Below are 26,415 nucleotides of genomic sequence, written 5' to 3'. Positions count from 1 at the left end.
CTTTGTTCCCTGCTGCCCATTGGTGCCCCATTGCATAACATTTTAAATCATTTCAGCCATGGCAAATGACGTCCAAAAGAACAGCTTCAGCCCAGAAGAGACAAAGGGACAGTGTTGGAGAAAGAAAAGCAGTGGTATTCTCGCTTCATTTTAAAATTAATAGAGTTGGTTATAGTTTCTAAGTACACTTGGAATTCCAGCTGCCAGAGAATGGGTTTGAACACTGAAAGCCCTCTTTAATCCGTGGACCCCGGACAGGTAATGGTGCTCTCCAGCAAGCAGGGCACAGGTAGTGGCACTGTAAAGCCAGCAAAGAGAGCTTGCCAGGAAGCTTCAACACTGTCCTCAGGGAACTGCCTCCACGCAACGGACAGGCTTTGATCTCTGCTGAAACTGCTCCCGGGATGCCAACGGTGTGGTGGGTGTCCACGAGTTCATTTTACAGAGACCATCAAAGCCGCTTTCAGATGGTAAAGACTAACAACCTGGCCTCTATTTGAACAGCCAGCCGCTCTTCAAACTGTCTAATTCCCAGAGCCTATTAAACAGAAAGAGAGCTAAGAAATACAGCGTATGCTGAGTACTGGATAGAAGGGAAGGGAGGAGAAGTGAGCCGGACTTGGGGTGCTTCTGCCACGGGCCAGTGTCACCCAAACATCAGTTTCTCCACCTTTAAAATAAACCATTTCTAAGTGTTAACATCAGTGGAGTACACAATTTCAGTGAATCATGATTTGGCCAATGATGCATATTAAACTTTAAAAGAATCACCAAAACATCAAGCAGAGATTTGTCAGCAGATGGGGAGAAGGAACACCCTGGAGAAGAATTTAAATAAAATAACATAAGTAAATGGGTTTTTAAGTCAAATTTAAATCCACTGGGAAGAAACTTAAAGAAAGGTAACTTAGTAAGCAGCCAGTCACAATCCTTATGATCTTGCACTTCTGACTTAAGAAATCAATGGTGTATTTTTGAAATATTATTTTTCATTAGAAACACACAAAAAATTGAAAATAACTGAAAATATCTCTCGATGTCCCTTCTACCCCCCCCATTTAAACTTCTTTCTATATGAAAATCAGAATGTCTTTCTTTAAGACATTAAAACAATTAAGACTAATGAGATAGGAAGTACTAAAGAGGACTGATTCTATAATAGAGTAGTAATTATCTTTGGAGAAAATGATATATTCTCCTTTGGCTTGAGGGGCAATGTCTAAAGACTAAACATCACTTAAGTATCGTTAGCCAGTAGTTAGTCTTTAAGTAGAAGATAAAATGCATCATCAAACAATACAAAAGAATAAAATGAACTACGTTAGCACTTCACATAAGAAGAAATCTAAATAATCAATAAGCATGAAAAGATGCTCACCAATGGCCAGGGAAACAAAACAACAAGGATAGCATTTTTCTCCTCTTAAATTAACAAAAAAAAATTCAAAAGAGTGATAGCATCTAGTGTTGGTGCAGATATAAGAAATGGGCACTGTCATATATTGTCGATGGGAGTGTAAATTGAAATAAACTTTTTTGGAGAGAAGGAAAAATTGCAGCAATTATAAAACATTTTAAATACCCAAATCCTGAGATAAATGTCCAAATACTGAGATAAGAATCTCAGCAACCAAATCCAGATACTTTGCTGAGTCACAGAAACTCAGTCCTAATCAATTCAGGGTACTGCTCTTTCCCCCCATAATTTCCAAGTCTTGACATCATGTCAAGATTTTGGAGACAAGGGAGAGAAGTATGTGATCCTCGAAGTCGTCAGTCCACATGCGCATCCTCCAGGAAGTCACTGGCTCATCTGGTCCTCAGCTGTTATCCCAGACAGGTCACTTATGAGATGTCCCTTGTTCCTAGTGGCATGGTCCCTTTCTGTCCAGCAACCTTCTCTGCTCCTTTCATACCATGCTCAGGGCCTGAGAATAATTTTTCTGCTCCCTTGCTTAGCTGGAGTCTCGGCATAGAGGCAAGGTTGTTTGCAGGCAGGTTTGCCTCTGCCACACACAGCATTTCTTCTCTGGGACCCCGCTGCCTTCATTCCCTGGGGCTGGCTTCCTCACTGAGATTGTAACCTGGGAAACATAGGTTTCCTAGGCCTGGCCTGCGCTAGGACCTACAAATGCCTCCACTGTCCTCACTTCCCTTCCATCCCCCCTCCCTCTCCACCAAGCTAGAGAAACTTTCTCTAACCTAAAACAGAAGTTCTGCGGTCTTTTACGATGTGTCTCCCACACATTTTGTCTTTGCCAGTTTTCTCCATTCCCCTAAGCATTTGGGCTTTTGTAAACCAAAGCCCTGAAGACTTTTTCTCCCCCTCTGATTTTGGAATTAGAACATCCTTCCTCAGTGACAACGAACACAGAAGATCTTAGCCGCTTGACTATGGTAGAGACAGAAGGGAGAGAGAAAAAGCATTGGTAATATTTCCAAAATATGCAATTTATGACCTAGAAATCCACTGCTATCCTACAGAAATATAAACATAGAAATGTGTAAAGAGATAGAGACAGAGATGATTATTGTAGCATTGTTCGTAATAGTGAAAAATTAGAGATAACTTAAATGTCGTCCAAGAGGAGAGATGGTTAAATAGATGACAGTAAATTGATATAATGGAATTCTATGTAAACATTAAAAAGAATGTGTACATCTCAATGTGCTGACTTGGAAAGATCCTTTGAGTACTACAAAGTGGAAAGGGCAAACTGCAGGATGACATGCAAGATAGGATCTCATTTGTTTTAAAAAAAAAACCCACCCTATTTCTGTGTGTATGTACGTGTGTTAGTATGAGCACAGAAAGGGATGGCAAATGTTAGTAGTAATAATTTCTGAAGAGTGAAATTAGAATGAGGAAAGACTCTTTTTTATTTTACAATCTTTTTTTAAGATTTCATTTGATTTAGCAAGCACCTACTACATTTAAAGATTTTTTAAAAGGAAAGAAAAAGAAAATACATTGTAGCCCATGTTAATTTAGCTCTAGATGGGACTTTATCCATTCTCAAAGCACATATAATTTCTTGAAGCATCAGGAGCTAAGATGTAAAATGAAGACATTGCATTTGTTGAAGTTTATGGTTTGGTCGCAAAGATTAATCACTTTAAGATCCAATGATGATTATAAGAATTATTTTGTAAAATCTTGACTGGAAAGTGGATTCCTGCTGTGAAATATAAGGAAACCAAAATTTAGACATAATTGAAGAAATTTAAACATCTTATCACTCTCTGCCAGACTCTATGAGTCAAATAAATGCAGGAGATCTTATTTCAAATAAAGGATAACAGTTGACAACAAAGCATAAACATGACCCAAGCCAACAAATGTGCTAACTGTTCTTTATTTTAATTCCCACTACACATCCTCCATTATCTTCAAGATTAACCTCTTTGTATTGAGTCAAATCTAGGAGTAGCTTCTTCTGCCCCTGACACCACTGCGATATGAAAGGAATCTGATTAGTCTGAAATCCAGGCCCAAACTGAACATACTTGGCCTGACTAGAGGTGTTACGATGACGTAGCAGAGGATAAAGTTATGAGCTCAGTGGATATGCTTGGCACAGCGGCGCAGTGTGGTCGCTTCATCAACAATGCTAACACCGTAACTCCCGAACAGGATCTGATATCTTTATAGATGATGCCAAAAGAAGAACCAATCTGCCCGCACAAGGCAGGATTTTTGTTTTATATATAAAGGCCGTGGCTCACACTGTCAAATAAGAAAATAGCCACAGTTTCAAAACACCTTCAAGTGAACCTTGTCATCCTCATGAGTGTCAACCAGAGCAAAGTTTGCACCACCTCGCAGTAAGAGATGCTTTTTCAAATATCACTGACAATTAATCATTCAATCAACATTTGTTGAATGAGTGCTATGTTCCACGAACAGTTAATATTTATTTAGCACTTACTATGTCCTAGACATTGTTGTAATTTCATAAATTAATCCATTTAACCCTCATAACAACCCTGTGAGTCGAGTATATTGTCTTTCAAATGTCACAGAATTGGGCACTGAGTCACAGAAATGAAGTAACTCACTCAGCTCACACTGACTGGCAGGGAAGAAGCTGAAATTTGAATCCAGGTGGTCTGGCTTCAGAGCCCTGCTCTTTACTCTACAAACTAGGCTAAAAAAAATAAAGGATTTCTCTTTATTGTCTCTATATGAGATGATAGATATTAACTAAATCTATTGTGGTAATCATTTCAGCATATATGTAAATCAAACCATCATGCTATATACCTTAAACTTATATAGTGATATGTATCATTTCTCAATAAAACTGGGAAAAAAATTAAAAATAAAGCTTTTTCCCAGAAAATAAATAAATAAATAAAGGACGCTATCTAGTGGGGGAAACAGAAATGTGAAAAATAATTAAGATGCAACGTAGGGGCCAGCCCCGTGGCCGAGTGCTTAAGTTCGCCTGCTCCACTTTGGCGACCCAGTGTTCACCAGTTAAGATCCTGGGTGCGGACCTACACACTGCTCATCAAGCCTCACTGTGGTGGTGTCCAACATAGAAGAACTAGAATGATCTACAACTAGGATATACAACTATGTATTGGGGCTTTGGAGAGAAAAACAAAAAAAGGGGGGGGAAGATTGGCAACAGATATTAGCTCTGGGCCAAACTTCCTCACCAAACAAACAAACAAACAAAATGCAATGTAATGCTTTGGGAGCATAAATGTAAGGATGAATAGAGAAAAACCACAAGTCTCAGGGTTGAGTTCATAAGGATTATGGAAATGTGTACTGGAGGGGAGCTGGGCAGCAATTATTCTACTTTTTGGCACTCTGTATTAGCAAATATATGACTAAATGAAAGGCTTTCTTACTCTATTCAGATTAGAAGTGTACAAACCAATGAGTTCTAACCTCCCATGTGTACTAAACTGGGTGTTTTGGAACTTACCTAATTTTAGGAGACTAAGATACCACTTAATGCCTTACTTCTGTTAGAAACACTTTGTGATCCTGAGAGAAAAATCTTAGCGTTTTATTTGATGGAATGAAGCTCCACATTGAGCAAGAGCTTTACCTTTAACTCCTAACATATATAGTCTTGGAAGATCAACTAATTGACCTTGAAAACTGCGCCCATCCCTTTTTACAAATCCCACCAATAAATGGAATCTCCATTTTCACTTTCCTCTAACTACTCTAGACACAAATACTTATTTTGCAAAGATATTGATGTGTCAGTGGCAAAATTCACTTGTTGTGCTATTTCTGTTTATTATTCTTATACCAGACCTCATCCCAAAATAGTCCCGCACAAGATGCCACATGTGTCCTCTAGCACTTCAGGAATTAAGAGCATATGGTCAGTAAAAATGGAATCCCCATGACTTCCGACTAAGTTACCCCGGAAAGACGTCCATCCAACGTGGTTAGGAGCTCTTTCTTCGTGTCAGCTTTTGTTCTAAGCTTGACAAGACGTAGCAAGATAAAACTCAGCTGCACAACTGAAAACTTCTAAAAGTTCAGTATGTTAGCCCTGTCTCAGTCCATTTGGGTTGCTATAACAAAATACTAAAGATTGGGTGGCTTATAAATAACAGAAATTTATTTCTCAGGGTTTGGATTCTGGGAAGTCCAAGATCAAGGTGCTGGCAGATTCAGTCTGTGCTGAGTGCCTGCTTTCTGTTTCTTAGATGCCCGTCTTCTGCCGAGTACTCACAGGGCAGACAGGACCTGGGAGCTCTCTGGGGTCTCTCTTAACAGGGCACTGATCTCATTTATGAGGGCTCCACCCTCATGACCTAATCACCTCCTAAATGCCCTACCTCCTAATACCATCACCTAGGGGGTTAGAATTTCAACGTATCAATTTGAGGGGGACACAAACATTCAGTGCGTAGCAAACCCATTCCACAATATCTGAATGACTCCCCAAAAATGTCAACAGTCACAGAGACAAGTGAAAATGTAAGCATTTCTATTTAAAATTCATTCTGGGCCAGATAATGGGAACACAGAGATGATCGACCTAGGCTGTGCCCACATTGTCCCAAAACCAAAGTTTGGAGCAGGTCAATAGGCCTAGTCCATGTTTGTGACTTTATAAAGTATATTTTTGAAGTAGCTCCTTAATTCAAAAGTAAAATCTTTGTCAAATAAAGACATCAATAGCATCCTCTCCAAGACCGAGGGCCAGATTCCTTCCCTCAGAGTCCTCACAAGACTTTTCACACTACTAGATTAAAGATAGTTAATCAATATGTGCGTTTCAGCCGAGGTAGGTTAAAAAGAAGAATCTATTAAATATAACATCAAATTAGTCACTTTTAAGATAATAGTATAATCGTCTGCAAACAATGACACTTTTAGGGAACAACCATCTGCTGAAAAAAAAGAAGAAAATCTAAAGGTCATCTCATTTCGACTGAAAAGCTGAATTGTAAAAATTATGGTTGGCAAAGTGATATCTCTTCAATCATAATAAAAATAAAACATAAAATGATCCTTACTAGGCCAACAGCAGCTGTCCAATTATAATAAACAAAATTCCTCAGTTGATGTCTTTTTCTGGATCCATGTTTTCTTCACCTTTTATTTTTTCCTCAGAAAACTAAATGGAAATACCCATGGATAGGGGTGAAGAAAGAAAGACATTTGGGGCTGGTTCCTATGTGTGTGTTGGATTATCTGAAATACACAGATAAAACTGGGTGTAAGCCTTAAAATAGAGCAGAGTGTCAATTTCAAAATAAATAATGATAATGGTATTTTCAAGATCAGCTCTTTATTCATGTTCTGTGCCAAAGCATTTAAATACCTTGTGCTACTCATAACATAATGTGGGTGGTAAAAGAAAAAAGCCATCGGTACTTCAACATGTTATTCCTAAAGAGTCTATTCGTGTCAGAGCGGCAAAGATACAATTAATTTATATAACCCCAATATCCTGACGTTGAAACACACAGCCCACGAAGCAAAACATTCCCTTGTTTTGAAAAGAGAAGAAAGAACATAAACTCTGCTTTATGCGATTGCACAAAGCTGCTTTGATAAATAATAAAATAATTTTAATTAACAAATTATTCTAATAAACCATTTTTATCAGAGACTTCATTTTTTTTAAGTCCAAAGTTTGAGCCCACACATACTTTTTCCCCATGGGACTTAACAGTTGCTGTGCTGGCCGTTCTGTAGAATTTGAGATGATCTGGGCTTGGCACTCCTTAATTGAGCCTAGATGATGACATTTACCATCATATAGTTAAATGGATGGCTTTAGATGCATTTTTTTGGCCACATATCTCACCTATGTGGCTGAACTCTGTTTTGGGAATACTTTTTCATTTAAAATTAACCTTTGGGCCATTTAAATCTAGTTTGCTAAAACCATAAACGACTTAAACCTTTTATCCAATCTGTTAACGTAGAAGTTTCATATATTTCTCTTAAAGAGTTCTAAATAATAATGAATCAAATTATTTGTCTTTAGTGGTTCTTTTCTAAGTGAAAAAGAAACAAACCAAACTTATGAAAAACAGAAAACTTACCAAAATCTAACTCTTCAGACAAATAACACACTCAAAGTTGGATCAGGCACATTTTTCAAGTTGAGTTATATTTTAACTACACCTGTAAATAACAAGAAACTAACAAGAAATGGCTCTAGTTTTGGCTTACAACTGGGTTGCATTTTTAATTTGAAAGTTGTCTTACAAATTTAAGTATACCGATTAAAAGCTGAACCTTATCAATAATTTGTGAAAGACTCCTTAAGAAAAATGTAAGGTTTTGTCCAGAAAACAGATATTCTTTATTATTTCTTTTTTGAAAGAAGCCTTGTGAGTTTAAGAAGGAGGGATGTGTGTGTGTGTGTGTGTGTCTATATACTTGACAGAGAGGGAGAGAGAACACCCACGAGTGTCCAAAACATATATTTAAATATCACCAATTACAGAGGCATTCCCTACACTTAACATTCATGCATAACCTTTGTACATATTCAGGTGGAGTCAGCAGAGTATTTATGGAATACAGGGCAGTACTGCTGGGAACCACCTCCCCCTGCGACAGAAGGGTAATGCCATGGGTGGACCATATCCAAGAGAAATAAGATAGGGACTATATGTGAGACAGCATCATAAAGAGGTCAGTACCATAATATCCTTAAGTCTCCAACCCATGCGTGGTGGAGAGGAGAAAGCTTTAATTCTACCAGCTACTACCATGAGTAAAAAGGTTTCATTTCTTGTAAATGTTTATTTCATTCTGAAATCCATTCTTTTTTCTTGTTTCTGATACAGTGTATCTTGCCACTGATGCCAACTCAAGTCAGAAACACTTAAGTAACATAGTATATACATCGGAGAAGTCCGTGTGCATGACCGTGTGAGGGGTTGGTTCAGTTGCTACCTGTCTTGCAGCAGGATTATTTTACTTTCATGGATCGTGCTCATTAACCCAGTATGTGATGGAGAGGGCTGGAGCGGGAAGGGGAGGTAGTGCACACAGAGACCTGCCTGGCTAGAGAATGCCAAATGCTCCATATTGATGAGATGCTAGACGATTAAAATCCCAAAGACCAAGAGTTGGCAAATGAGACAGGATGGCATAGTGGAAAAGGCAGGTATACTCAGGTTTGACTTTTACCACTTAATACACGTACAGTCTTGGGCAAGTCAACTTGTTACACTTAGTAACAAATTTCCTCTTCCTTAATACAGAGATAACAGGGTCTTTGCAGGGAGTTACTGGGATAGTGGCACTTAGGCACTCAATTAATGTTTGTCTACCCCTCTATTTACTAAACAAAGCTTATTAAGAAAGTTAAAAATGATCACCTCCCAGCATAAGACCACTTTGCCCTGGAATCTTCCCAGGTACCTCCCCAAAGCATATTTATCATGTCCATGACCTAATGTTGTAACTCCATAAGAATTCGTTTATTCTAACAGCACCAATTTAGTGGCTTCACATGGGTATGGTTGGTCATCCCCAAGTTTGTTCCATGATGGCAGGAACTATTTCCCTCCTGTACAACTTGCATCCTGGCTCCCAGGTCCAAGCTTGGCACACAATAGGGTTTTAAGAAATCTCAGAATGCATAGCCTACACCCACTGCCCAACATGGTGAAAGATCAACAGTGAGGCCTTCGAAAATTCTGTTCGTCCTCATTCTTTACTCTTCTTATTTCAAAAATAAAAGACTGACACAAACTTAAGTCACGATAAAGAAAGGCAGACTCATCTCTGCCATATTTCTGGAATGCATCATTTCTAGCACCCAGCTACTCTCTTGCAGGCGGCTGCCTGCGCAGCCATGAGTGCTCCACTTTTCAGCTTTATCAGAAAAATAAAGGTGTGATGGAAAGAGCACTAGAGACAGAATTTTGAAAACCCAGATATTGGCTATATCCACCACATGAACACTTGGGTAAGTTACATTATCTCTGTCAGTCTCGTTTTTTCTCATTTGTGAACTGGAGATAAATCTTCCATGCACTAAATACATACCTTACCAGTCCACTATGAGAGAGGATGAGATAAAATGTTCAAAAGAGCTGGAATGCTGTAAACCTCTATATGGAAGTAACAAACTGTTAGGATTAACATGTTCTTAGAAGGAGGGCGAGGGGAGCTGCTACCAGAGCAGGCATAAGTATCCTTACTGTGGGTTGTAATCCCAAGAAAGATGTTGGAAGAAGACACAAGTCAAGTGGGGAGAAGAAGCGTCCGTGTGTGTGTATACTGGGGGAATGGGAAGGAGAGGCGCCATCATTTATTGAACACCCACTATACGCTACAATCAGCCAAGGTGAACATACTCTACAATAATTAATTCAGGTGATTTGTTGCATCCCATCTCTGTTACCTGTGCATAATTCCTCTTCAGTAAAACCTCAGACCCACATCGAACAAATAGGCCAGGTAGAACTGAGAAAATAACCTAAATCTTCCAGGTTAGTGTATTTTAGTTGAACTTAAAATAACAACACTTCTAAATCGATTGAGGATTCTTGATGTTACTTTAAAAAACATTTTTTGTAAGTATTTTGTATATTTGTCCCCAAGAATCTTATTTAAATTGTTATTGTGTACTTTTTATGAAGAAAGGATGTGCTAAGGGAAATTTTAAGCCTAACACCCATCTCAAGAGATGATAAATACTAAACCTACAGTATGAAATTAGCAGTCTTATTCTATTGACTCATTCTTCAATGGAGTAATTCAGTGGTGTGCCTGAGCCAGCTGGCATTGACTCACAAGGGCCAGTTTTGTGCATTTCTTCCCAATTACATTTTCATCAACATTGGTCATTTGAAATTAGCCATGGTGGGAGCAGTCACACCATAGAAATGGTCAAGGTAACAAATCAGGGCTTTTCCCCCTGAGAGCCAGTTATTAAACATTTACCAGCACTGTTTTATGACTCTCCTCGTATCAAGTTGATTAATTCTTCCATGTCTGCAATTCCATCTTCCACAGTCAGTTCCAAGACTTTTCCTCACTAAGATAACTTGAAGATTTCTATTTCATAAATTGATTCAGTCCAGAAGGTTGGTCTAGAAACAAACTGACTCATTTTTGCTTTCCATAAATCTTCTGTCTTTCTTCTTACTTCTCCTCTTTTATTTTCCATTTTTTCTCAGCTGTCATAATTACCTATCTTTCCCTATTCTACGCATTATTCTCCATCCAGCTCTCCTATTCCTGAGGCTTTCCCCTAAAACTAGGACAGCAAAATTAAATGCCTAAATAGAAACATATTTCAAGTCTTTTGGTTTTCATGCACATAGCCAGTGCCTATAATATTTCAGGAATTACAAGTGAATGAAAGGATGCCCTTCTGTCTGCTTTATATTTTATATGCGTGCACATTTTGGCATCTTCTTCATCTAGGGAATTTTTTCAGAGACTATAAGACAATATAATACAGTGGATTGGTGATAGTACAGCAATAAACCTTATTAGCCATTCACATCCAAGCGCTCCTCATTAATGATGATAACCTATTTACAAAATGAATGTCAGTTGTAGTCTTCTCATCACAAGCATGATGAGGCATTTCCACCAATTGGCATATTAGATTCAGCTTCACAACTCCTTAGTCATAACTTGGACAAGTTACATAGACCATATGAGCCTTAGTTTTCTGTAAAATGGGGAGAATAATAAGAATAATATCCGTTCTGCAGAAGTGTTGTGAAAGTTAGTGATAATATTAATAGAGTCCCTGGTACAAGTGCTATATGTTATTATTATCTTTGTTATCTGGAAAATGTTGTTACATTGACACTACATTTTCTTCTAGGCTACTGAAGAACACATACACTTTCTTGATAAATGTCTCTCTTTCTTTATCACTACAACATACTTTGAAATAATAAAAAATTGATTTTATTTTATTACACTGTTATATATGTATATTAAAAACATTAAAAAAATAATGATAAGGGGCTGGCTGAGTGGCATATTTGTTAACTGTGTGCTCTGTTTCAACAAGCGAGGGTTCGCAGGTTCAGATCCTGGGCACAGACCTACATATCTCTCATCAAGCCATGCTGTGGTCGCATCCCACATACACAATAGAGGAAGACTGGCACAGATGTTAGCTCAGCAATAATCTTCCTCAATCTAAAAGGGGAAAATTGGCAACAGATGTTACCTCAGGGTCAATCTTCCTCATAAAAAATTAAAATTAAAAAATGGTAATAGAAAAGGGAAGGCAAAATCTATTTCTTGAAAGTTTCCCACTGATGCAGTGTTGTACATGCTTCCAGGTTTTTTTAAATGCATATACAGTTGTAAAATGAAATCAAACTATATATATACTGTTTTGTAATCTACCTTTTCCATTTAACACATCATGAACCACTACTATGTCAATAGATATGATTATACAGCAAAACTTTAACATCTACAATGAATTCTGATCTATGGATATCTCACCATCCATCAGAAAGAAAGTCCAGGTATGGCTGTGATAACCTACTGCAGCTTTTAGGCAAAAGTCAGGGACCCCTTTCCCAGGTGTCTGATGGAGGAAGGGGTTAGCCAGACAGTCTTACCACTTAGAAAAGTCAAGTGGAAAATAATGAGTGTTGGATCCTTAGATCTTCATAAGGCAGAGAAGAAGACCATGAGATGAACCAATAGGCTATAGCTAATTGGCTCTAGAGGATAGAAATTTCCCACAAGATGCCTGGAGAAGATGACCAAATGGGAGGCTTAGCTCCACTCCCCTGCCCTATCCCCCCATAGAGGAGAAGAAGGTGTTTAACAACTCTCTCCTAAGACTAAGAGCATTGGCCAGCTCCAGTAGACTAACAGCATAAAGGCTATTGCTCTTTGGCCAAATTGTCTTCTTCTTCTTCTTTTTGGGCGGGTGGGGGGGGGGGGGAGGTTTCTGAAAGGAATGAGGAAACCTACAGGTGATTAAATGTTCAGTGTAAACCTCTGGGCTGGTGTTAGTTCAGGGCAGGGACTGAATAGGAGAAGGTAGCAAGAAATACAGGTTAGCCCAATCCACCAATTCTCTAAACCATATTTCCTTACAGGTTGTTTCAAGACGTAAAAGAAACAATTTGAGTGTTCAGTGCAGCTAGGAAGAAGTAGGTAAAATTCTTCATAACATTAGAATGACCGAATGTTTCAAAACTTCTGTATTTGAGCCTGTGTGTGTATGTTTGAATAGATTTGGTCTTTCATGCAATCAATTGCTGCCAGCAGAAAAACATGAGTTATAAAAAAGGAATTTTTTATTAAATCAGTACATCAAAAGATAGAAAGCTATTATTACTCGGAAAAAGAAAGGAAAGGGGGTAACTGGCTTATTTTGTAATTGTTTTTCACGTTCTTTTGGATGCAAGTACAAAATCACCAATGATGACTCTTAGCAAAATTGAGTTGAGGAAGTTAGTCAGAAAACCCAGCCATAATATTACCCTTTCTGAAGTTCCTCCAAGTCACTCATTGGCACCATCTTGGACAACTGCCTTGACTCCCAGCCCCATGTTTTTGCTCACTCATTCTCCTCTGCTATTTGGTTCAAGGGCACCCACACAATAAAGCAGAAAAAAATACTTGTTACTCTGAGCATGATTCACTTCCACAGAAAGTCCTGCTTTGAATTGCTCATCCTCCTCCCGTGTGGTCATCCCTCCCAGCCTTGGGATCTACGGCAGAAAAACTGCTTTAGGCCCAAAGAGGTTTCTATTCTTTCTTAAGAGTTACCATTTCCTCCCATCAAGAGTGGTTAATGAAAAACCCTCTGATCAGTTGTATTTGTTGTGCTTCAATGTTGAGCTGCCATTTAAAGGGTTTAAAATTAGGTTGGTTGCTGTTGCTGCTTTTCCTGTAGCCAGTTAATCACAGGATTGTTTGCCACATTGAGGCCAGAATGGGCATGGCATATGCAACAAGTAAGGAAACCACTGATTATAGGCCAAGTAGCTAATGTGCTTACACAACATGAATTGTTTCAAACACTCTGAACATTATTTTCTTTGTTTTTAACTGTCCTTGACTTAAGAATTGTTTCTCTAGGACCCAGCACTGGGCCTGGCACATTTGTTAATGAGTAAATGGGTTTCTGGCTTTTCCCTTGAATGGGTGACCAGTCATAACAGACTTTTTCTTGGGAAAATCAAAACTGGAGTTTGAGTTGGAGACATTCTATACTAATCACTGAACCTGAAATTGTGAAGGCCCTCCATTCTCCTTCCTGGTTGGGCTACTGTGACCTACAGATGATAATGTTAAAATTCAGAAGAAGTGCAATGCACATTTTAAAAATCAATGCAATCTTTCAAAATCATATTTTAATGAAAAACTTGCAGCTTGCATTTGCCTTGAAGTGCAGTCAGATTTAAAATCAAAGTACAGACATGATGCCACCTCCTCTCAACTTTCTGGCATTGCTCTGCCATTGCATTCGTAAGAAAGTTCTTTTGTTTCAGGATCTTAAAATGTACATAAAATACTTAGTGTCTTGCAGGGACCGAGCATCAAGAACTCATGGGTTCTGAATTGTTTTTCTATTCTGCCTTGCTGTATGTCTTTAGGCATGCCTCTAAATCTCTTAGTGTCTCAATTGGCATGTCTATAAAGTGGAGATAATTCATCTCACCTATTTCATAGGAGTGTTGTGTGGAATGGACAATTAGTGATTATAAAGTGTGTTGAAAGCACAGTGTATGAGACAAATGCTCATAAATGATGGTGACATATTACAGAGTAGGAATGCCATATTAAACCACTTTTACATAGAAAGAAATTAAAGTGCAGTGAGATTTTCATATCACATCCAATGTTGAAGATGATAGAAAGCAAACCCTCGCTCACTTCCTTAATGTTGTCATTGTTCTACCCTACTGACAACCAAAGGGGTAAGCGTTATCATGCCAGGTTCATTTTCACCCGGAAATCCAAACACTGAGATGACGAGATTACAGCAGAGAGAGGGTTTTAATCACAAGGCAGCCATGGGAGGAAGCAAGAGCATGAGTTTCAAACCCACTTCCCCAAAAATATGGACTCAGGAATATTTATGGGGTGGGGGCAAGGTGGTCTGAAATGAGATAGATGATTGGAGGTGAGGAGAGGTGAGGTAATTGATGATCCGTGCAAGCATAGTCAGACTTCATGTGTCTTCATAGGACACGTGTTCACAAAATGTCAGCAAAAACACAATCAGAGGGTGAGTTTTTAGCCTCTTGACATCAAAAAGTCACCTATCAGACATCTGCAAGGGCCCAGCTGATGAGTTGGTGGTCTCAACAGGCGTGAAGTGGACAAGGGGGATCTAATTCCTGAAAAACAGCTCATGTATCCACTATCATGGTGACCCAGGCTCTAGGGAAACATTATCTATAGTAACCTAGTGGGAGTCAAAATATTGCCTAAAGAGCACAGTTAACAGTGGGTGGGTAAACAGCTAAAAGCTATAATCAGTAATTGCAAAAAGGAAAAAAACCTTTACTTCCTAGCTGCTTAATCATCAATGGCTAACTGTTTGCTGGTTTCATAAGAAGCCTAACATAACACTAAATAATTTGAAATAATTATCACAGATAGCTAATTCCTGACTATAAGCAGCCTGCAACTTCTGTATGCTATTGAAAATGTAGCAACAAGGCCAACCGAGAGCAGGAGTAATGCAGTCATTGATCTCCTGGCTTTTACTTGTTTGTTTTTCTTGTTTGTTTTTGACGCTTGGGAGGAAAAGAGTCTTTAAAGATATCAGGCTAATCAAAAACCTTCTATGACTACGGCAAGCTAGTCACAGAACCAAAAGATAATCAGCATAGGTAGTACACCAAGAATATTTTAATGCTGCATGAATACTGACGTTGAGTTCTGTTCCCTTGAATTCTTGGCTTCACCATGTCCCACAAGTCAAGAGCTTGACCTCACTTCTGTTCTCTCAGACTGCATCCAGTACTGCAATAGATTCAATGTTTCTAAAGTATGTTTACTCCTAAAAAATAAACAGAGCCACATACCAGGTCCTTTCATTTACCAGCTTTGCCAAAGATTTCCATGCAGAAAATGTTGCCATAACCATTGTGATACGTGACCCACCATCCTGTGTGGGGACCACATCATGGCAGATACGATCTTAACTCTATGGCAAGGTGCAAAGAGAAAAAGATAAACGAAGATTTAAGAAAGTAAGACATTTCCAAATTATGCAAAGTTTAGGCAATGTTACAAAATTACTCTGACCCATAAAACACAAGATATAAGCAGAGTTAAATGATCTTATAGGCCTAAGGAGAAAAATGTGTCTACACTCAAAATGAAAATTAGGACCAACATATTGGAAAGTTGAAGACCATAAGTCAATCATAACAATAACTAACATAAATTTAATATATCAATAAATGTTATTATGCTATATAATTTGCATGTATTATAGCATTGCATTTCTCACAGCAACCTTTTGAGAAATTCATTCACTCATTCAAACATATTTATTTAGTCTTCTGGTTCCAAGTAGGAAATAGTAGGTGATGAGGACCACTATTTCTACAACAATAACTTTCATAAGCCAGCTACAGTTCAAAAAAAGACAGGCTTATTTTAAAAGTCCTTGGAAAGTTGAGAAATCAAGGAGAATTAAATAATCCATAGAAAGGAAAGCCCTTCTAAGATGAGCAGTCTGTCACTGACTATTTTCTGTGGAAGATTTGCCAGTTCTAGACATGGGCTGATGACTGGGTTTGGCCCACACAGAGGGACTTCACTGGGAGAATGAGAAATCAACAAAGCTTTTAGTGGTCGTGTGGGGTTGGCGGGACAATTGGAAATTTCAGACATCCTAACACATGGTTAGTTTTTCCCACAGTATATTTGCTGAATTCTGGAACTAGGAAGCTTTTATAAAGCAAACTGAAATCTCCTGTAGTACGATGGTGTTTAAGAGACAAAGTCCCGCTTGAATTTGCGACCTGCCTCAAACACACAGCTGGACTCCTCCTCAATATGTTTGCCCAATTTGGAAGCAGTGGAAAGCAGGAGGCCAAAGACCAAAGTCTCAGACCTCTGAAGTGCAGACTGAATGTCTCATAGTGTTTCAAGGTCAAAGTGGTGGAGACCTGCTAGGCTTTCAATAAAAAGACTTAGAAGCACATGCCTGAGAAAGAGAGGTAAACTGATTCAAACTGAGTCATATGTACCTGCTATCCAGTTCCAACTCAGTGTAATGTAGGTGGGAATGAGACAATAAGTCCCTAACACTCTCTTCCTAACATGGAAAACTTATTGGTAGAAGATATCATCTAGAGGTTCTAAAAATACCTACACATGATGTTTGTCATACAATTAAAAATTACTAGATTTGTAGAGAGCCCAATAAGTATAACTGATAATCAATGAAATAAAACATAATGGTAGAAGATCTTTAAATGATTCAGATATGGGAGTTAGCTCACGAGGGCTTTAAAATAATCAGTTCTAATATATCAAAGAAATTAAAGAGAAAGAGGGGCAAAACCGATAAAAAGATGGAGAATAATGACAGAAATTGGGATTTATTACAAAGGATCAGATTGGCACCCTAGAACTACAAAATATGATATCTGAAAATAAGAAGTCCTTGATTAACAGCAGACTGACCTATGGAAGATGGTATAATTGCATCAAAAGATAGATCAATAGAAAATACCCAAACTGAAACATAGAAAGAAAAAAGATTGGGAAAAATAGAGCTGAGTATAAAAAGAGACTTGGTATCTAGTGAAAATGGTGAATTTACATGTAATTAGAATCCCAGAAGGAGACAAAAATGGAGAAGGATAAAATGGAGCAGAAGCATTATTTGAAAAGATAATATCCAAGAATTTTCCAAACTTGGTGAAAAACATCAACCCAGAGATTCAAGAGTTTTATCAAAACCCAAAACAGGATAAATACAAAGAAAACCACACCTAGGCACCTCATGGTCAAATTGTTGAAAGCCAAGAACAAAGAGAAAATTTTAAAAACAGCCATAGAAAAAAACACACAACCTTTAAAGGAACAATAATAAGACTGAAAGCTGACTTTTCACCAGAAACCAGGGAATCCAGAAGAAAAGAGAATGACATCTTGAAGCTGTGGAAAGAAAAAAAAAAACAAAAGCTGCCAACCTAGAATTCCATACCCAGTGAAAATATCCTTCAGAAGTTTTTCAGGCTGGAGGAAAATTATTCTAGTTGGATGCATGAGACTGCAGGAAGGAACAAAGAACACTAAAAAAGGTATGAGTATTTCTAAAAAAAAAAAAACATGTATATATATCACACACACATACACATAAGGACAGTTTCAAATAAAAGTAATAATAATCTTGTGTACAGGCCATACCACATGATAGAAATAAAACATGTGATGACACAATGGGCAAGAGGGGAGTGAATGGAGTCGAAGTAAGGAAATGATCTTACATTCTTCAGGAACTGATGAAGTACTAATTTAATATAGGCTATAGTAAGTCAAGAATGCATATTTTTATACTTAGGATAACCAACAAAAGATTTTTAAAAAATCTATAACTAAACAGCCAATAGAGAAATAAAAATGGGATAATGGAAAATTTTATTAATCCAAAAGTAGAGAAGAAAGAAGGAATGAAGGAAAACAGAAGAGATGGGACGAACAAAACAAATAGCAAAGTGGAGACATGTGCTCCACTCTATTAATAATCACATTAGCTGGACAATGGACTAAACAATCTAGACAGAAGACTGTATAAAAATAAGCCCCAATCATATGCTATTAATAGAAGGCACACTTTTACTCTAATTCAGAAAGTTTGCAGGTAAAATCATGGATAAAGATATGCCATGCAAAATCCAGCACAAAGAAACCTGGTGTGCTGTGCTATTATAGTCAGTTGTCTTAACAATGTTAACTTAACAATGGGGACGTGTTCTGAGAAATGTGTCATTAGGCAATTTTGTCATTGTGTGAATGTCATAGAGTGTTCTCACACAAACCTAGATGGTATAGCCTACTATACACCTAGGCTATATGATACTAATCTTATGGGACCACCATTGTATATATGGTCCTTCGTTGACCAAAATGTCGTGGCTGTGTATGACACAGTTGATGTAAAGCAAGATGTATTACTAGAGGAAAAGGAGAGAATTTCAAAATGATTAAGTGATCAACTGAATAAGAAATTATAACAAGCATAAATTTGTATATATCTAATAACATATCTTCAAGATGTATAAAGCAAAAATTGACAGAATTAAAAGAGGGAACAAATCACATATGTATTTAGCAACTTAGGAAGTGCTGATAATATAATGCTGAACAGAGAGACACGGCTGCTGCCTTTAAAGGAGCTTATGGTCTAACACAAGAATGTTTCCAGAGGCAAACAACACTGTTTCCTCCTTCTCTTGAACCAAAGTGCTATTCTAAATACTATTATCATTCTCACTTTAAAAGAGAAGTTGAAGGAGTTTAACTGAGACACGATGTCATTTAACTAGTAAGTGGCAGAATCAGGACAAGAAGCAAAGGCTTTGTGACTCAAGACTCTGAGCTTTTAATCTCTCTTTCAGCAGTTACATTTCAAGTACAATTCTCTTTTCAACTGGGATTTATATATAACGGTCAACATTTAACCAATGTTTAAGTCAGAGTTTAAAAAATAATTGCTATCTATTATCACCATGATTTTGATAACAAAAAATATAAAGGATATAATTTCAAGTAAAATATATCAATCCTTCCCCAAAAAAGATATTTGGCAACATTTTACCAACATGAAAAAATAAGTGAAGAATAGTCTCTCCCCTTTTTTGATCATAGACAAGTGAAAAGTCTATCACAAATAACACTGGTCTGTCATCCAGCTTTAGGGAACTGACCAAATAGACTGAAAAGAGTAAAATACAATGGAAGGCAAGTAATCAGACCTCTGCTAATGAAAATGTAGTCAATTTGAAAACGCAAAGAAACAAAGAAACACAAAGTAAGGCCTACTACTTAGTGGAGAAAAGACAGACCATTTCCAGGCATTTATTCAGTACTCACCAGTATTGAGTTCCTACTAAGTTAGGCGCACAATGACTAACAAGACCAACATTTTCCCTGCCTCTACGGTGCTTATGTTTCAGAGTCTACAATCTACACAATTTAGATTCTAGTGGAAATCAGGTAAACTATGGGAACAGAACTTTGCTATTTATCTTCCCTTGGCCAACCTAGTATTTGTTTGCACTCTCAGAACTGAGCCAGGAACGAGGTCAAAATAATCACACGGGTTGGGCTATGAGTTTGGATACCATGTAAAATAAAAGCCTCTATAGTAGATATCTGTCCCCTTATTTTAACTATCTCCTTTCTCTAATTTGCCATTTCAGCCTTCCTGACTGATTTGAATGTCAACTTCATCAAACAGTGAATTCCAATATATATGTAGATTTCCTCTTGGACTCCTGATTTTGATGTCTACTTTTGTGTCAACATTAAATTGCATTAGCTCCTGTAACTGTATATTTTAAAATCTCTTAGGGTAAGTTTTCTCTTATTAATCTTCTTTTCTAAATTTCCTCTGAAAATCTTAATTTTTTTCCTGTTAGATTTTTTCCTTGTTGAAATTACCATTAAGTTTTAAAAAGTAATTTATAAAGACTTAGTAATGTCCTACGGGATAATTTTTGTTACAGGAATAGAAGTTTATTTTTTGTTAATTTTCCTATAGATTCTTATGACTTTTTTTTAAAAAAATAGATAATATCACGCTAAAATTCCTTGATGGTGATCCAGTTGTGAACGAGGCTAAAGTCAGTCAAACATAGAGGTTTGCTGCCCGGTCCCCAGTGGCTTAAGGCGTTTTTTCCCTTTGAGAGAAGGGTCCAAACAAGGTCAAGGGCTTCATGTCTTTTCCCACAGTAATGCCCGATGCCCTCCACCAAATCTGCACCACCAAGAAAGTCTCTCTCTGGTACCCTGCCGTGCCCCCAATCCTTCTCAGGAGCATCCAGAAAAAGTTCAAGAAAAAGAGTCTGCCAATGAATGTGAACTGCCCTTGTGTCTAGGCTAACCCACACTCAACCTTTAGAAATTCATCAAAATTTGAGCTGATTTCTTCTTACCCACTTGCATCTCCTTTCCATGCCTTGCCAACCACAGGTAAGCCAGTTCTGGCATCCTCTCTTTCCTGGGGGGTTGGGAAGGTGTGCCTCTTTAGATTTCAGATTGCCTGATTAGTCTGTAACCTCAGTTACAGAGTTTTCTGGCTTCCAGAAAAGTTCTAAGTTTGCAGTTTATCTGGCTTTTTCTCATTGTGATGTGAGGTTGGAAGTGGTATTCTTTACAGCTTTCTACATCCTCGACTAAAGCAAACCTCTGCCTCATTAATGGATGCATTCTGTGATTGTCTTATATTAATATGCTTATATTTAGGCTAAACTTGCTGATAATTTAGCATACTTCTCTGTTCAATGTGCTAAATAAACATTTTTTAATCAGTGTCACTCATCTATTAAAATAAATCTTATGTAAAAGCACAATATACAAAAGAACGAAGCGAGAAACTGTTTAATTGAACAAGTATGAGTAACGAGACCCACCCTCTCTGCTCTTGTGGTGATCCCATGCTAGGACTCAAAGAAACAAAGTAGAAAACCTCTGCTTCATTGAAATATATCTTAGAAACTGGTGAAGAGGAACTGAAAACCAAGCTGGAGTACAGTCATTTCCAAACTTTTCTTGATTCCTTGCTTCTATAATAATGAACCCCTAGTATATCTATATGCACCAAAAAATCAGAAATATTTTTTAAGATATGATATTTTAAAAAATAAATACAATTAGAAGTTCTTATGCTTTCTTCCCATATTCCGTGGGATTATCATGCACAATCCTTGGATAAGCACCCCCAACTTGCAGATGACTGTTGTAGTAAATGTTGTCCATTCTCCCTCCACATGGGAGTAGGTGACGTCCTCGATCCCCATGCCTCCTCTCCCCCTCGCTCTTGCATCCCTGGGTCCACTGACTCCTCCCAAATGCAGCACAGTCCAATCTAAGGAGCTGGCCCACCGGGGCCTTGGGTGCAAAGAAAGAAAAGCAGCCTTGATTCCCTCATTGTTGCAATGTAGAGCTGAACTAACATCTTGGGTGGGGGGGGGAGGCTCCCGTATTGTGCCCTGGAATGTTCCTGCTCTCTGGCTGATTGGTGCTAATCACTACTGTTTCTGAAATGTCATACAATTTCTCATTGATGGCCTATTCTGGTAACAGGGAACTTGAAGAGGAATTCCTGAACACAACTCAAAGAGGAAGAAAGGAGTGGGTAGGAGGGACAATGAATGGGAACGGTATTTCTCCGTGGTACTCAGTTGCTACCTAGCTAATTCAGCAGGTTTTAAAGAAGAGCTGTCCATCTGTAAGTGTGTTACGAGTCTGAAACTGCTTGCATTAGGATTTCACATCTACTCAGTTAATTACTGGATATTTTACCATGGAAAAAACAACGTTTAAAGCCAGAGACACCCCTACTACAGTTAGAGCTGCTTTACAGGTCAATTAGGAAAGTCCCACAGAAAGAACACACCCAAATTATGACTGAACCATTGACTAGAGTACTGTGCTGTATTACCAGCAAGTATAACCTAAATAATAGCTGTTATGATTTGGTAAAACAGTAAAATGTAAAGCCACACAAAAGAATGTTTGTCAGTGATGGAGTTTAATGTCTTTTAGGAAATGAGGACTTTTCATGTTAGTTTCAGCCTGGAGTTCCTCTTTTCCTCCAGAAAATAAAGAGGGATATCATCACTTCCACCACCACAACACTGGGAAAATCAGAGACAGTATATATCAGTAGTCAGAACTACCATGTACAGTTATGTATACTGTGCACTGAACAACTCTAAGAGCAATTATTGCCATTATAATCATATGAATACCACATGACTAGGTAGAGGTTCATATGTATGCTATTAACTCAGATAGACTATTTTGGAATCCTGGCCTACCATCTACTAATTTTATAATCTTGAACAAGTTATTTAACTCTCTGGTCCTTTATTTTATCATCTATCAAATAAAAAAATAATGATTTCCATTATAGAATAGTTACAAATATTAAGTGGGATAATAGTAAAAAGTTCTTAATCCAGTGTAGTGGAATGAATAATGATGCCCAAAGATCCACATCCTAACCCCCAGAACCTGTGACTATGTTATGTTACATGAGAAAAGGCACTTACAGGGCCAGCCCTGGTGGCCTAGTGGTTAAGTTTGGTGTGCTCTGCTTCGGCAGCCCAGGTTTGGTTCCTGGGCACGGACCTACACCATTCATCAGTGACCACACTGTGGTGGCAGTTCACATACAAAATAAAGGAATGTGGGTCACAGATGTTAACTCAGGGCAAATCTTCCTCAGGAAAAAAAAAAAAAAGGTAATTGAAGTTGCAGAGAGAATCAAGGTGACTAAATAGCCAACCTCAAAATAAGAATGTTGTCCTGAGTTATCTGGATAGGCCCCGTATAATCACATGGGCACTTAATAGCAGAAGAGGACGACAGAAAAGGAGGTCGGAGAGATGCACCGACAGAAAAACAAGGAAAGATTTTAAGCATGAGACAGACTCAAATTGCCATTGCTGGCTAAAGATGGAGGAAGGGGCCATGAGCCAAAAATTGCAGGCAGCCTCTAGAAGCTGAGACTTCCCTTGGCTAAAAGCCAGCAAGGAAATGGGGCCCTCAATCCTATAAATGCAAGGAACGGAAATCTGCACAACTTGATTGAGCAAGGAAATGGATTCCTCCCCAGAGGTTCCAGAAAGGAACACAGTCTGCCAGCACCTTGACTTTAGCCCACGGAGCCCCTTTGTGGACTTCTGGTCTACAGAACCGTAAGATTATGGATTTATACTCTTTTAAGCCATCAAGTGTGTGGTAATTTGTTACAGCAGCAATAGAAAGCTAAATCTAATATACTCATTGATGCGATTGCTATTATTACAACTATAATCATTCATTCAATCTTTAACAATGTTTACTAAGGACCTACTAGGTGCCAGGCACTGTTCTAAGTACTGAGATCCCACAAGAAACCAACTAGTGAGGGCCCTGCCTTCATCAAGCTTACCTCTGAGTAGAACTAGCCAGAGCTAGAGCAGGGAGCAGGAAAGTCCTGAAAGCAGCCGTAGGCGGTTTGCTAGGCGTATTATCTAAGAAGGGAAACCTCTTCAGAAAGTCATGTGAGGAATGTTAAATAATTGTGACAAAGAAGTTGAGAGGGCACTCATCCAAGCAAGTGACAATGTTACACCACCACCAAAAATAGGTTCCAAGAAGAGGATCATTCACCCCTTTGATAAATCAAGAATGTGACCTGGTCAATACAGAGATTTCATTCAGTTTATACCTAAATAAGAGGGACAGTAGAGTGGAACCACACTTATACTGGAGTATTTGTAGTTTGCAGCATTTAAAATTAATCTTGCTAATTATTTAATAAAATATAGTTTTTATTCCACTTTATGAATTTGTCCATTCTAGATCATTTTGCCTTAATAAAGGACAAATTTTAAAAACCCTTCGGAACCATTATAGCTTTCCGTTCCCTAAGTTAACTCACAAAATTTTAACGTTTCACCGGTTCTAAGCATTTACACATGCGTTGTGTCGTTTGGTTTCCACAAACATTCTGTGAAGCATTTTATCTCCATTTTACAAATCAGAAACTAGACACAGTTAGAAAGGGACGAATGATTCAAATACTAAAAGGACGTTTAGCAGTCTACATGAAAATTAAAAACATGATGAAGAGAGGAAAGGGCTTCACGGGGACCAAGGACGGCAGTTGCCTTCCTCTGGAGCTAAACTTGTAAGGTAAAAAGCAAGGAAATGCAGCACAGATGATGAGCTTCGTCTATCCCAACGCTGTGCAGCCGCCTGCCAAAATAAAGCAGCCCACCCCATCCACTGCTGCAAATCTTTCAGTCGAAACCTCTGGCTGTAAAGGAAACAGCACCAATTTGCAACATTCCAGGGCTCTGAGTTGGTTTCTGGAGTCTTCTGCGTCTGCTCTGCGAGGAGAATGAATTGATGCCATGGTCCTCTGTTACTTTCAATAAACTGCCTCTGGAGTTAATAAGGGATCTTGAGAAACGGGCTAATGGTGAGAGTTTAGAAGGAGGAAGTCATCAACCTAGGAGTTAGAATAAGCAATCACAGACTCCCCGTTGTCTTATATTGAGGGAATACCTACCACGCACCAGCCCTGCGAGGAAACACAAGAAGAATGTTTTCACCAGATATGTATACTTTTCTCCCTTTGAAGTAAGAAGTCATTTTCTTTGGTTGATTTGGCAAAGACTGATCATCTGTCAGTGACACTGTAATGAGTGGTTTCAAGTCATATTTTTTAAGGTTAGGCTTCTCGCAGAAAGTGACACTTGAAGAAAACTGTAAGCAAACGAGGATTACTTGATGGATAGAAAATGATAGATTTATCTCAGGCCTGTGAAAAAGCACAAGGCTCATAAGAGCAGACAGAAACAAGAAGAAGGCCGTTTTGGACAAGTGAATTATATAATATTGTAGACAGAGGTTGAGGAAATGGACACCAATATTTGAAAGCTTGTGAGGCCACCTAAATACTCAACAGTAAAATCTATTTCAATAAAAGATGGCACATTATTCTGTGCAATATTATACACCCTTAAAGTCGTGTTTTTAAGGATTATTTAGTGGCACCAGAAATTATTCATGATATAATGTTGATTGAAAGAGAAAGCAGGATATAAACTTCATATTCAGGAAAGGAGCAGTTTTGTTAGACACACCCACACAAAAACACACACCACACACATATGCTCACTGTGTCAGAAGGACTCCTTATGTTACAGATACAAAAATGAAAAATTAAAGCAATCAGTCTTGAGCAGGATAGGGAATGATTGACAATATAACCGAACAATTCAGGGATAGAACTGGCTTCAGACAAGGCTTGATCAAGGTTCAAACCTGTGCCAGGACCTAGTTTCTTACCCTACATTTCTCCAATCTGCTTCTGTGGTATTGCTCCCATTCTCAAGTAGGTCCTACCCGAGAGAGCTTCCTGAGGCTATATCCACCCTCATTCAAGTCATAGGGGAAGAGAACTCTGAACAAACACCAGTTTGGGATCCTGGTTTGTTTGACTTGTTTCTTGTTTCCCAGCCCTGGACCAATTGCTGTAGCCAAGAGAGTGTGACGCTTCTTATCCTCCCTCAACCCTCCCACAACTAGAGATGAGGTAAATCTCGTCCACATGGTTGAAAATGGCAGGATTTCTTTTTTCTTTAAGACTGAATAATATTCCATTATATAGATTTACCACAATTTCTTTATCCATTCATCCATGGATGGACATTTAGGTTGTTTCCGTATCTTGGCTAATGTGAATAATGCTGCAATGACGTGAGAGTACAAATATCTCTTCCAGATACCCATTTCGCTTCCTTTGTTTATGCAGTTCTGAGACCAGCTCTAATGCGTGGGGTTTTTCCCCCCACACTAAGCAATTCTCCAACTTAGAGAATTGCTGGGTATCCTGCAATTCAACTTAGTTCTGACACTACCCAGAGATAGCATTAGATTCCACAGTGTGAGGGCTCAGTCCCATAGGACTGCCCCCTGCTTCACCAGTCACAAGTCCAGATTGTTAATTGCACTTCTGATCGACTGGCTATAGGTTGGACATTCCCAGAACCTCCTCCTTGGGTTCAATTAGTTTGCTAGAGCAGCTCACAGAACTCAGGAAACCAGTTTACTCACTAGATTAGCAGTTTATTACCAAGAATACAAATCACAGCCAGATGAAGAGATACATAGAGTGGGGACCCAAACAAAGGAGCTTTTGTCCCCATGGAGTTTGGGGCCCAGCATGGCCACATGTGGATGTGTTCTGGTTCACCAACCTGGAAGTT

The 26,415-nt window shown here is 38.4% G+C and overlaps 1 long non-coding RNA gene across 1 annotated transcript in view; it reads right to left on the bottom strand.

Moving 5' to 3' along the window:
- The window catches only part of LOC138921976 (uncharacterized), a 73,466-nt gene extending 53,822 nt beyond the window's left edge, over nt 1-19,644 (bottom strand). Inside the window, exon 1 of the long non-coding RNA XR_011435034.1 lies at nt 19,520-19,644. This is a non-coding gene — a long non-coding RNA (uncharacterized lncRNA). The remainder of the gene's footprint in view (nt 1-19,519) is intronic.
- Between the last annotated feature and the right edge of the window lie 6,771 nt (nt 19,645-26,415).

This window comes from Equus caballus, chromosome 2 (genome assembly GCF_041296265.1).
Source record: "Equus caballus isolate H_3958 breed thoroughbred chromosome 2, TB-T2T, whole genome shotgun sequence".
In the NCBI taxonomy this organism is placed as follows: Eukaryota; Metazoa; Chordata; class Mammalia; order Perissodactyla; family Equidae; genus Equus; species Equus caballus.
This window is presented reverse-complemented; position numbering and strand designations above follow the sequence as displayed.